Source organism: Castor canadensis, chromosome 17 (assembly GCF_047511655.1).
Source record: "Castor canadensis chromosome 17, mCasCan1.hap1v2, whole genome shotgun sequence".
NCBI classification, from domain to species: Eukaryota; Metazoa; Chordata; class Mammalia; order Rodentia; family Castoridae; genus Castor; species Castor canadensis.
The window spans coordinates 49,983,337-49,997,548 of record NC_133402.1 but is presented as its reverse complement, the minus strand read 5'-3'; positions in this window follow the sequence as shown (position 1 = coordinate 49,997,548).

Below are 14,212 nucleotides of genomic sequence, written 5' to 3'. Positions count from 1 at the left end.
CTCTCCCCTCCACCCTTTTTTTTTTATTTTGGCAGCACTGGGGTTTGAACTCAGGGCCTTATGCTTGCTAGGCAGGCGCTCTTACTGTTTGAGCCACTCTGCTAGCAACACATCCCTTTATAGGCTTATGGGAGGATTAAACAAGCCACCAAAAACAAATCACCAGCCAGGCACTGGTGGCTCACACCTAGCTACCTGGGAGGCTGAGATCGAGAGGTTTGAAGCCAGCCCAGGCAAATAGTTTGTGAGATCTCCCCCAACTCCAAAATAACCAGAGTAAAATGGACTGAAGATATGGTTCCAGTGGTGGAGTGCTAGCTTTGTAAGCTTAAAGCCCTGAGTTCAAACCCCAGTCCTAAAAAAAAAAGAAAGAAAAAGAAAAAAGAAAAAGAACAAATTACTGGGAACAGCCTCTAGGATGTAGAACTAACTTTCCCCCATCACCTATTTTTTTTTTTTAAAGACATTGTCTTACTATGTAGCACAGTCTGGCCTCAAATTTGAGATCTTTCTGCCTGTATTTCCTGAGTGCTGAGATTATAGATGTGTGCCATCACACCTGGCTTCACATATCATCTTTGTTATGACTCATTTACCCTCCCCAGTGGGTAACAGGGAGACCCAGATGCCATCGCCGGGACACAAGGGCCTGCTGGAATTGCCCCCTAGGAGAGAGCAGGTGGTAATTGTCTTCTGATCTAACATAGGGGTGCACTTGGGTTGGGGTAGCCCATAACTACCCAGCTATGATCCCTCTCCTTGTCACTGCCTATACTTGTCAGGCATCTAGGTATATATATGGCACCCACACTGTTTCCTCAGTTAAAGGCAACCTCACTGTCCTCCCAGGAGAGGGCCCACTTACAGGTTGTCATGGGAATACAGCAAAGCAGGCTGCTTGGGACTCCTGGGTCTGACTCCTGCCTGCCTCCTTAAAACTAGGCAATGGGAGGGCTGGTGGAGTGACTAAGTGGTAGAGCTCCTGCCTAGCAAATGCTAGGCCTGGAGTTCAATCCCCAGTATTGCCAAAAAAAAAAAAAAAAAAGGCAGTGGTCCAGATCCCCAATGTCCAGCCCACCATTCCCCAAACAATTGTACATCAGGAGCTGTGGGAGTGGCAAAATGGTGAGGCCCCTGTGGTCAACACCCAGGCCAGCAGGGAGGTGTCATGACTACAGGTGTGCAGAGTGCCCAGAGGGCTCAGAGAGTGACTAATGGAAGGCTGGAAGGCTGCTGCAGCTATAGACCAAGGCCAGGTGAGGAGGCAGCTGCTGACCCCAGGCAGCTGGTGGAACTAGTCAAAAGGGGACGCAGAGGTACACAGAACAAGATTAACATTACTCAAGGGATTGGGGGATTCATGGAGACTCCAGCCTGTGAGGCCTTTGCTACCTCTGAGAACAGTCTGTTCATTGACTGACAGCTATTCGGCAATGGTCTCTATTTCCCTCCTGGAAGATTCTGACATGGGGAGCAATTCGTAGCTCGGAGTACAGCTGAAGGAACCACCTCAGAAAGGGGAAACCTTTATGGCCTAGGGGGATAAGACATCCCCTCTGTGGGACATGCTGCTTTCATGAAGGGTGGAAAGCTGGAGGGTCTTGAGGCTGCCAGGAGGGCACAAGGCCATAGGCCATGTCCTTCTCATACCTCAGTCCTCCCCAGCTTCCTAGTACTCTACATCTCTGTCTGCCATTTATGCACACCCAGGGATGACCCTTAGGCTGAGGCAGGGCTTTCAAGGGGGCCTGGACTACTCCTCAGAGGCCCTACCCAAACACACTTGTTCATAAATGGTGAAAACTACTGAGAGCCAGAGGCTCATGCCTGTAATCCTAGCTACTCAGTAGGCAGAGATCAGGAGGCTCATGCCTGTAATCCTAGCTACTCAGGAGGTAGGGATCAGCCTGGGCCAATAATTTGCAAGACACTATTTCGAAAAAACCCATCACAAAAAAGGGTTGGCGGAATAGCTCAAGGTATAGGTCCTGAGTTCAAACCCCAGTACTACAAAAAAATAAGCAAGTAAAATAGTGAAAACTGAGATCCAGGGGAAGAGGGCCCAAAATGCCAAGATACTGAGGGCTTTAGCCATCTCCATCAGCCTTTCTCCTAGGTCCCCAAAATGAGCATTCCTAGCAGAAAAGTGGGCTCAAACAACAGGTTGGATTTGAGGCATGGCAGCCTTGCCATGCCTTTCTGAGCCCTTAAACCCTGACTGCTCTGTCCTCTCCTCAGGTGCTTAGCAGAGCTTCCCCATGAAAGGACTGGCCTTGGAGGATTCCAAGCTGCTACTTTTCCCTGTAGGGACCTCCTTGCCTTTAGACTGTAATGTCCTGGGCCAGTCTCTGACTACCCCTTTCTGACATTATTCCTGGGGACTCCCTGGTTCCTCCAAGGGCTTCTCTGGGAGGTAGATCTGTTCCACCAGGTGAGGGGAGACCACCTGGGGTGGGGGTGGGGACAGAGGCCAAGTAGGATTGTAGGGCAGGAGTTTAGCAGGACACCTAGCCTCAATCTCCCCAGGGGCTGTCTGTGTTCCAGGTGTCAGGCAGGGCTCTAGGCTGCCCTGCTCCCACAGGTGTGGGGCTTCCGGCAGCTCAGAGGCCCCTTTGTCCCTTATCTTCTCTGCCTCTTTGGTGGCAGCAAACAGATAAGCATCCCATTCTGGGCTGAAATTCCAGCCTGGCTGCCACTCTACCTCCTGGGGGTCTGGGACCTGCCAGCTGCACACTCTCTCTGGAACCACCCAAAGTGTACATTCCACCTACGATCCCCCCCAGCTGCACATTTTCCCAGACTCTTCCCCCACCTCCATATTTGGACCTGAACCCCCACTACTCCCTGGGCCATAAAGGCATATGCTCCCCACCCCACACACATAATATAAATGGTCTCATTACCCCTGACCCTCCCCATTTTTTGACAGTGGGCCCCTCCTCTCTTTTAACCCCCATAGCTGGGGGTTGTAGAGGTTTACAGATGGGGCCTCTGACCTACCAGTGGGAGCCTGAAGCTGAAGAGCTGATCCCTGTGTGATCCCAAAGCCCTCAACTCCCACTCAGGACAACCCCCAAATACATCCCTGAGGCTTCCTCAACCACCCTTTTCTCCGGGACTCTGTCTCCATCTCCCAGCCTGTCTCAGCTTCTCTTCTTCCGTGTTTCCCCCCCCTCCCCCCTCATTAAGCCTCCTAAACCCGCCAGCTCCCTGAAGCAGGAAATTGCATTCTGCCAAGATTAAATGGACTTGAACGCCCTGCCTCTGCCCACAAGGGAGGGGAGCTGAGAGAAGCCAAGTTTGCTGGGGGTGGGGGCCTGGACCTGAACCCCAGTTAGGGGAGGGGGACTCAGAAGGACAGGATGGGGTAGGAGTTTCCAGAAGGACAGAGGGGAGAGGACAAGTGAGGCAGGGGCTGGGGATAGCGACCCCTCTTTGCTGCAGTGGGATCTTGAAGCAGTGAGAGGAAGCTACTCTGTGGGGTGGGGGCAAGTTCTGATTAGGTGGGGAGTGGGAGGAAAGGGGAGGGAGGAAGTGATGATTGGGAGGTGAGAGAGGATGCCTGTCAGGTTGAGACCCAACCAACAGGAAATGGGAACTGAACTTTAAGGGGTGTACTCACTGTTTTTTGGAGTACCCAGAGGGAGGGGCTGGCACACCTCACACCTCTTTCTCCCTACTGACCTAGGGTCTCATCACAAGGGCACAGTCAGGAGCCCCTGTGTGACCTTGGACCCTGGGGAGCCCTGACAATCCTGCAGGCACACAAGGAGCCCAGGACTGTCTGAAAGTGCCCTGTCAGGACACAGAGGGTACTGAATTTCATCATGGGAAAAGATGTATTGAAGGTCAACCCCTCCCTACAAAGACTCAGATCCTATACTCCACAGTAGCCCCACACTCTATAGATGAGGTACAGTCATTCCTACTTTCCAGATGAGAGCTCTGAACTCAGACAGGCTGCCTCCCCTGCAGGTCATAGGACTCCCCTAAGGCCAATTCCACAAGTGAGGAGATTGGCAGAGGGGTCACACCAATTCCTTACTTCTTAGAGGGGCAAGGCAGGATAAGTTGGGCCTCTGTGGGGCCTTGAGTCTAGCTCTGTATCTAGATCAGGCTTTCAGAAACTGGTAAAGCCATAGACCTGGAGCCAGGACTGGAGAAGCAGGGAGGAACTCAGCAGGTTCAAACTGGTCAGGTGTCATCCCTGGGAGCAACCATCCTGGGGTCATGGCCAGGGTGACAATGCTTACTGAGCATCCATTCTGTGCCAGCCTGTCCTTGGCATTGAGACAGAGGTGGATGTTGGGATGCTGGGAAGAACATTCCAGCTCCATCAGTATGATAGCAGGGAATAGAGGGTCATGGAGGAGTCATCTGGAGGGAAGCAGAGGCCATTTGTGTGCCAGGAAGAGGAAATGGATTGTACAGGGAGGGTCTGAGAGAACTTTAGCCTGGCTGATCATGTACAGGCAGTGGTCAGACACAAAGCTGAGGGATTAGAGGTCTATGCCAATCACTGGGCAAGACTGGGGTCATGAACAACAGTGGGAACTTGTGGGAGCTCCAAAGAAGGCCTGGAGGGCAGAATCTCTATCATGGCAATGTGCCTCATTCAGGGCCACAGCCCCACCTACCTTCCAGACTCTGTTTGTTCACATGCTGGTACCCATTTCAGGCAACCTGAGCCGGGAAGACTGTTTCCCAGGAAGGTAGCTGGCTCCATTCTGCCGGCTGGTGAAAAATGGGCTTCACCTGTCCAGATGTGGGGGAAGTGACCCTTGTGTCTTGGGAGGGGCAAACAAGCTGTGGAGCAGGTGTATACCTAGCTAGTGCATCAGGGTCAGCCTGGAAGACCTTAAGGGAAGGCAAACCAATTCCTGGAATGGGGTGACTGCTGTAGCAACAGCTGTGCTATACTGTGCTTGCTAGGAATGGACACAGCTGAGTCCAGATAAGGCTGAGGTGAAAAGGACTCCTTCAGTCTGATTTGCCAGTGTTCTGGCCTAAATGTCCCCGATCACTTCCTGGTTGGCTTCTCAATCTCCAGTTGGATCAGTGGAGCCAGCTGCCAGAGAGATCTGAGGTGGCTTGTCCTTTAAGTCACTGACTGGCTGTGACCCAAGGCGCCCCTGCCTTCTCCAGGCTCTATATCCCCAGGTTATTCATTGTGGACAAGCACCTCTCCTCTGACCTCCCTTCCTTTTATCAGACTCCTCTGGGTCCTACTCTCAGAAAAAGCCTAAGACAGCTCCAGTCATGAGAGCTTCCTCCTAGGTCCTGAACAGCCTTCCCACTGGGCTGCAGACTAGAGACCTCTGGACCTGCCTAACTAATCTCAGGGGTATCTCCTTAAAGAAGCCCCCTTTGTCCCTCCTTTTCCAGTAGCTCATATCTCCTGTGGCTCCCATCACAGGTCAGACCACTCCATCTGTCTTTTGTCCTCCTTTCTCAGTGCCTGTGAGCTCTGGCAAGATGGAGGCCACATCTGGCTCAGTCATCCTTGGTCCCCTGGATAACAGTTCAGCCACCCAACTTGTGGACCACAAGATACAAGCACATGTCCAATGCTTCAAGGTAAATTTATTTACTGCCTCACATATAAACAGCCTGTATATCCACTCTTTCTCAGTCCTTGGGGTGGATGGTGTGTTGGGAGGGCTATGGATATTAGCCAGATGTGGTTTCTGCCTGCAAGGAGCTCAGAATCTTCCTGAAAGACAAGACTAAGTCTAGGAAAGAGATTCTATTCTCATGGCTCCAGAAAAGGGATGGGTAGACGGACCGCATATCAGGATACAGGGAAGGGTTATTGAGGTCATGGGGCCTCCTGCAGAATGGCACTGTTGTCAGTGGGCTGCAAGAGCTGCCTAAGCATCCAATCTCCAGTCCATTCAGTCAGCAGTGAGAACCAGTTGATGTAAATCTCAGCTTTGATTTGCTCTCTGCCTCTGTACCTGGGTCACCTAAATTGCTGACAGTATAGCTTATATTCTTCATTCCTCAGCCGCACCCCAAGCCCCAGCCCCACAGATTACCTGAAAGCCTCAGAGCCTCCACAGGGTAACTGGTCCTTCATCTGCCTACAAGGCCCCCTTCAAGGGCCCTGTCCAAAAAAAAAACCCTGGCAATCTGAATACTCTCTCTACCACAGTGCCCCTCCTCTACCATGCTGTGCCTTGGGCTAGGTGTTGCTGCTCCCCATCCCCACCAGCCAGTCCCCAAGGGTGAGCAGACAATGAGCTGTGGGAGTTTGGATAAGCCTCCTGCCCACTCTGAACCTTTGTGGTCCTCCAACTTAAGTAGGGATTCTCACCTCTTCACCAGCAGTGGCTGCACAGAGAACAAGGGCATATGTCTTTGGGTTTGAGCTGGCACCATCCCACAGGCTATAAGCACTGCACTTGCTGGCATTTCCCCAACTCTTCTTTTAAATGTCCCTTGTTGGGGGGGTAGGCTTCTGGGTTTAAAATCAGGTCCTTGATACCAGGAAGCTTTTTAGGAAGACTAGGAACCACAGGTTGTTGGAGAGAGAGGGGTTGTTGTCTGTCTCTCCCTGGGTTCTATAACCTCAGGAGACCACTACTGGCTATAGAGAGGACATAAGGGAACATAAGGACCCCCTCTGCTTCTCCAGCTACTGGGCACTACCAGGTGACTACCAGCTGAATGTTGGGGGAGGCTCAGGGAGCAGAGTTTCCCCACTAGGATATCCTCCCTCACCTAGGGCTTGGTCTGGGCTTCCTTCTCCCCAGTGTAGCTTGAGGTTTCTCTGGTCTGGGAACCTAGGAAGGGCAAAGTAGGAATGAAAAGTGGGCAGGTGCTGTGGGGTGGGTACCCATCCCATTACTCCACTCTCATTCCTCCTTGGGTCCCACCACCTCTTTGCCTGAGGTCTTGGTTTAACCCCTCCTCCCCTACCCCTCCTACCAGCTGGCAGGACAGGAGAATTAACGATGCCTGCCACCGAGAACCCTGTGGCTTTGTTTGGGCCAGGGGAGCCTACAAGACTTGTGGGAATAACAACTCATGAGAGTGTCAGACACCGACTTTATTATCCTGCATATGGGGGGTTGTAGACCCAGGTGTTTAGGCACTTGTGGACCTTGTTAGGCCCTTGTGGGGTTTGATGGGAAGGGCAGCAGAGACACACTCCCCAGGTGGAGTGCACTCTGGGGATGGAGTCACTATTTACTAGAGGAGACTGGGGAGGGCAATGCTTTCTTGCTTGGGAAAGGAGGGGTGGGACTAGGCAAGGCTCAGGCAGGGACTTCAACCTAGGGGTTTTCTGTAGCATCCCAAGGTTGGCTAACCCATCTGTAGCCCCCCAAAAGACTGTTGCTATAGAGTCTTGGCTCTTGTGCCCATGGGACAGGGAGGCTAGGAGCAGCTTCTCTGATGCCTACCTGATGGCCTTGTGTTCTCTGGCTTTGAGAAACCAGGCCTGGGGCTGCCGAAGTTATAATGGTGCTCTACATTCATCAAGCCTAAGGGAGAAAGCGCCCCCTCCCCCAACAAATGACTGAGGGGATGGGAACACAAGTATAGGCCAGAGCTGAGGGGAGAAAGAGTGTGTTCCTGCTAGGATTGGGACTTCTGCCTCCTCAAAACCTCTTCCCACCCCTGGGCGCTTCTGCCTGCTATAGAGACAAGCCAAAGTGTCAAAGAGCTACATGCTCACATGACAGGCTAGGCTAGTATGTGCTACCTGTGACCCCATTGTTCCCTAGAACCAGTCTTCTCTTCTTGGGGTGGAGGTGAGGATATCTACCTGTCTGTTTTGGGCTGTTAGCATCTCTTCTTCCAGCCAGGAGACAGGTGGGGGTAGGGAGGGAATGCTAGCCCTCATGAATTTACAATGACTAGACTTAATGAAGCAGGCCCCTAGGGATCAAAGACTCTAGCTGGAAGGGGGGGGAGGGGAAGCTGCTGGACAGTGACTGTGTCCCCCTCCTTCCATGCTTCTCAGATGCCCTTTGCCCAAATCCGGCCAGCCCAGGGTTCTGCTATGCTAAGCTCCTTAGCACCAGGACACAGCATAAACAACATCTGTCTCCTGTTGTTTCAGGGTCTGAGCCTTGGTGTCTTGAGATCTTCTGATGAGCCCTGGGGACACAGTCCTGGGAGGGTCCCTATGGAGGCCCAGAGCCACACCATCTGCACCCGCACCCAGCCTCCCTAGTGTGCTGGCCTTCTTCAGCCTGTCAAGCCACGCAAAGCCCTTATCCTAGACCTGGGCCTGGGGGAGGGAGTGGGGAGAAAGCTGTCCTGTTCTCCAGGGTCTAGTCTGGACGGAGGAGTCAGGGAGGAATTGGCCTAAGTCTTTCCACAAACCCCTCTGATCCTCTATCTCTGACTGGTGGCTGTGGGCCTTTCCTCTCCCTCCCCACCCCCACCCCACCACCATCATTCTAACAGTCAGAGAAAAGAGAAGAAACGAGGTGTCTGAGGATGAGGATTGAGGGGTGGAAATTACCTCAACTGAATTTTAAAAACCCCTGGCTGGTTGCCATAGTAACAGAAAGGTGCATCCCATTGCCATGGCAACAGGAAAACACCGAGGTCTGCTGCTGGGATTGGGGATTTGGGATATGGCCGGAGGGGGTGGGCAAAGGAGGTGGGCCTAGACTAGAGTAGTTGAGGGTGGGGGGCTTGAAGCCCTGAAATTACTCACCACCACCTTTCCAAAAGGCAAGAAGGCCAGACTGCACTCCTCCTCCCTGGCAGTGGGGTCATAGGAAAAAGAACTGTGAGGAATAATACTCTAGGTCCCGACACTCACCCCTATGTCACACCATCTCAGCCTGGGAAGACAGTTGGGCACTGAGCCTGCTTACCTGGGTTGCTAGTTGGGTAGAGCCCAGAGCTTGGAGACCATCCAGGTTGGCTCCTGACCTCACAGAATTATGGTTTGGGAGACACCATTTCTGGTCTCTGGACCCAAGAAAAAAGTGCATGGTCAGCGACAAGCTCCAGGATGCCTAGAGGACAGCTATATAATATTCTGAAGACAGTGACACGCACCTGGAGTGTTGCTACACACACCTGGTCCGTGACTACACACATCTGGAGGATGGTTCCAAAGGTAGCGGTCCTCTCCAAGGACTTGGTCTTCAGGGCTGAAGCAGAAGACTTATCACAGGATTCTGATTTAATGTCCAGGCAGGGAGAGGCAAAAGGCTCCTGTTTTGTCACCACTGAGGACACTCTCAGGAATCTCAGGACAGCCAGGCAGCCAGAAGCAGAGGTGACTAGGGCTGGTTCTAGTGCAGGCTCAGCACTGACTATGCAGTAGCCACTGTAACTGGGAACCTTTCATACCCACAGGCCTTGTATTAAGGGCTGGACATTCAGGCTCACTGGCCCCATGGTCTGACAGTCTACCATCAGAGTGGGTCTCTTGGGTTGCCCAGTGACGCCATACAATGCTTGTTAGACACACCTGGGAGCATCGCGGCTCCTGGAGTCTCTGGCTTTTCCATTAATGCATTAGCATAGCTGGCTTTGGAGATTATATGGGCTGCCTGTGGCCTTGGAGACTGTGTGTGTGTGCATGTGTGTGTAAGTGTGCATACGTAGAACAGTCAGCAAAGGCTGACCCTCTCAGACTGACAGCTTTCAGTGGGCTTGTTCCAGTGTAGATTTCCAGATCCATGCCCAGGGTTCCCTTCAGTGAGGGCGTGGCCTGGATACAAGTATTCTGAAGAGACACAGGAGCAACTCCTGAACCTAGGGGGCCCTGATAGGTTGTGTCAACCCCAGGGCTACCTGGGGTGAAGGGAGGAGCTGGGAAGAGCACATCTCGGGCATGAGGGAGATGCCTTCTGATCCTGGAGAAGTAAGAAGAATCCCAGGCCTCCAATGATGCCTGCCGATCTCAAGAGTTGGCAAGGCCTGCTCCTCCAGGAGGCTGTGTGTTCATGGTTGATAAAGAGTCAGAGGCCTTCTTTCCCTGGCTTCCCAAGTCCATGGGCAAGTCGTGTCTCAGATAGAGCCCCAGCTCCTGTGACCCCTGACAGGAGAGAAGAAGGGCCCTTGGGCTACCCCTTCAGAATCCTGCCTCTGACCCAAGTCATCCTGGGTTAAGGAGTTCTGAGGTGCCAAATGACTGTACAATTTTGCTAAGCATGGAAACCACTCTGATTAGTCCTCCTGTCCACACCAGACTTCCTGTCCATACCAGACTGATAGGGGTCAGACAGTGCCTTCATCATCTAGGCCCCTTGACTTGAAACTAGTGAGGCTGAGACTGGGGTTAGGCTGGCAGGGAGGGTCCCTGATTCTGAACCTTCCCTACCTCCCTGAACTTGTGGTATGGGTGTATCCAGGTCACACCTCTCACACATGTGGGTACACACACACTCACTTGTCCTGAGGTGGCTGAGATCCCTTTTTAGGGCAGATACTCTCAAGTTACCCTGTGGTGGGTGGCTCCAAGCCTGCATTCACCCACATCTCTTCCAGGGCTGCACTGTGCCATGTGGGATGCAGCCACTATGGCCCAAGTGGCACCCATCCATACCCTGGGCCTGTATCCTACAAATAGGGGCACCTGGGATGGTAGGTAATAGGCTGACCCCAGAGCTGAGGACTCCAGCACAGAGGTGGCTCCTCTTTGGGCCTCTACCCCGCATCAAATGGATCTAGTGGCTCCTTCAGAGAACTCTGCCAGGCAACCCCCAGGCTTCCATGGGTGGGAAGTGAAGGTCTGGGGCCCACTGGGCAGGAGCCAGAGATAGGGAGGCCCCTCCTCCAGGACTCCTTGGGCTGCCCTCCTCCCTCCCTTATCCACACAGTCATGAACTCAGCTTGGCAGAGCTGAACTGGATGCCTTGTGAGGACTGCAACCTGTGAGCAGATTTGTAATCCATGGGTGACCCCATGGGTCACCTAGGGCCCACACCCTGGGCCAGGAATCCCTGGAGTCTCACTGGGTTCACTATTAATGACTCAGTTTCAGGGTTGCTTTGAATTCCCTACTGCTGCTAAGCATGGCTTCAACCCTACCTGGGCATAGCAGTTGTCCACAAAGAAGCAGAAGTTAAATATATCTCAAGTATGGTATAGGCCCTGACTACACCTGGGTGTCTTATCATATCCAACCTAATATTTACTCCCATCCTGAGCATATAATATTTCATCTGGTTCCAGGTGCCATATATACACCCACGAGCAAAGGATAATATTTATGTGTAGAGAGCACCAATATTTACCTACATTCCACCCACCTAGAACCTGGGAGAAGAATGCTTCTCTTTCTCCCAGATACAGTGTTTGCTCATACTTGGGAGGAGGTTTACCCCATGCTGGTTGCTTTGACCCCTCACAGGGTAGATATGGTATTCACTGGATGCAGTGTTTAGCCATGTTCTTTGAGGATGTGCCCATGCTTCAGGGATGGTACTCACCAGTACACAGGATGCTGAAAACAGCAAGCATCTGTCCGCCTTTGGGTACAGTATTATTTCCCATGATGACCTAGTATCTGACCTGTCTTGGGTGGAGTATTTAGCTGTACTGGGGTAGTGTTTACTACCCCTCAGGGGCACTGGACACAGTATCTCCAGCTCCCTGTTCTGCTCTCCTGCTCGGAAAACTTTTAGCTGTTCTTGCCGCTGGTCCTGGCACCCACAGTGGGAGGCATCTGGAGAGATAGGAGAAGATGCGCCAGCCCAGAGGAGTATGTCCTGGGCTGGAAAACCTCCTTCAGTAGGAGGCTAGACTTCCTCTCCTACACTGGCCCCTCAGAGTGTGCTGAACAGCTCCCCTGTCAGTCCCCTTCCAGTCCCATTGACTGTGTTGTTTGTGAAGCCCCTGTAGCAGCATCAGCAGGTGGGTGGTGGAGTACAGAGACTAGCTTAGTCCTGGCAGACCCAGCTTGATACTGGGGACAGCCAGCATGGAGGGGCCACCTTGGAGACAACTCCCTCATGACCCTCTGCTCCTGAGCCCTGTCCCATGCCGGCTTGCTTTTCCTAAACCTGTCTCCCTGCCACTCCGATGCCCCCCCACCCCCAGTATGGCTCTCAGTAGACTACCCAGAGAGACCTACTAGGACTGGGCTTCAACCCTAGTTGGCTCTGCTCCTGGAAGCTCAGGGGTTTTGATCTGCTTCTCTGTCCTGTTCCCAGGACAAGGGTTTGGGCTAGGACCTAGCAGATCCTGCTTATCTCATCATAAATATTTATCAGGCTCCAGGGCCAAAGCCTGCAGCTGGCTAGAAGTGGGGTAGGGAGAGGGGGCAGATGCTACAGAAGGATCTCAAAGCCCTTCTCTAATGAGGGTACTGGGAGGGGAGAGTGCCACCTGGGCCTTGGTATCCTTCAGGAGGAAGAGGACAGATGGACAGCGGGGCAGAGTAAGGGGGAGCCTTGGGGACTTGGGCACAATCCAGCAACCAGAGCTCTCCATGTACCCCCAGGAATGTGGAGAGGAGAAATCTGAAGAGTCCAAGGCTACAGAGACATTGCAGCCATCCCCGGACTATCCTCCCAAAGGACATTCTTGAGAGCGGTGCTCCCTACATACAGCTGGCTTCCACCTTCTCACCTCCCACCGCCTTTGTGCCCTCACTCTCCTAATGCTTCTCACACAGTCCCAGAACTTCACTGCTCAAGTTCCCTGAGAGCTGTACTTCTGCCCCACAGCCTCCCAGTTGGGCTCCCAGAGCTGTGCGCTTAAGGGGATGCTCCGCTCATGCCAGCAGAGCTGTGCCCTCCACCATGCTGTCCACAAGGTGCTGTGCCCTGCACACCTCTCCCCTCTTCCCACACCTTCTTCCTAGCACTGCTCTATGCCCCACCCTCATTCTCCTTGAGATAGGCTCCATCTTCCCATAAGTATGCCCCGAGATGTTAGTCCCCCCTAACGCTACTCCCCATTCTCCATCCTCCAGACTTGTGACTCCCTTCGGTCAGGGGCACCCCTTCACCCATCATGAGCCCACTTTTTCACCCCTGGGTGAGATAAGCAGACTGTCCATGAGGCAGGGGTTCCTGTTGGTGTCTCAGACCAGTTCTCCTGTGTGCCACACAGCACCCTGCTGCCTCCTCATTGGCATGCTGGTGGGACCCACAGGTGGAATCAAAGCTCTTTGCTTAGAGCTAAGCTGCACAGCAGGGATCTGGGAGCCTTTGTCTGGGGAAATAGGGGCAGAGAAGGCACATTTTGGGGCTCAGAGCCTCCTCCTCATCCACAGGCAAGCACAGCTATAGATAAAGGGGACAGCCTGAGCCAATGAACACCCCAGAAGATAATGAGGGGTCGTGGGGGAAGGGAAGGCCTCAGGCACTGCCTAGGGGGGAAGGCTGCCTCCCAAAGCCCAGAGCGCTCATTAGTGGAAGCCTAGGGGGAGAGGCAGCTAAGTGGGTCAGTCCCCTCCCCCAGCTGCCTGACAGGTGTGGGTGGCAAGGAGGATCCTCAGCCTATTGTAGCCTAAGGAAGGCTCCTATTCTGAGTCCCTGCCCCTCCATACCTCCTCCCAAAGCCCTTGTCCCCCAATCCCCAGCCCTTCCAACCCTTCTCCCTGAGTCTCTGTCCCCAGGCCTCCAACCTCTGCCTCCCAAACTCCCTTAGTCCCAACCCCAAATCCCCCAGCCTCTTCAGTTCCTCTCCCTCTGTCCTGTTCTGAATCTCTTGCCTTCCAGTCCCCAGCACCCTTACTCACTCAACACCCCCCCCAGCCATTGTCCCCACCACCCAGTTCACCCAAACCCTCTCTGAGCCCCTGTTCCCTGCCCAACCCATTTTGTAGCTACCCAAACCCCCTCCCTGAGCCCTTTTCTCTTACAAAGCTGCTACCTCTTCCCAGGGACAACCACCTCTGAGTTCCCTTCTCTCCTTGAGACCCACCCCACTATGGGTCTTCCCGTCTCCCCTCCTCCCCTCTTCCTCTCCTTTACCTCCATCTCTGAGCTCCTCCCCCTTTCTGCATCCCTCCCACCCCCAGGTGTGGCCCCTCAGCCAGCCTCCCCAAGGCATCTTCCAGACTGAGCCACACCTGGGAGAAATTGAAATCTTAGACTCTTCCCCTGCCCCCGAGAATGAAGCAGATATCCCTGTCCTGGCCACGAAAGGTAGTAAAACACAGCTCCACTGGGGCCAGGCTGAGGGCTGTGCCAGAACAAGCATTCAGATTTGGGGAAAGAGCCAGGCAGGGCACATTGTGGACTCTAGGCCAGGGCTTTTCTACTCCCCATCCCCTGATGCCAAC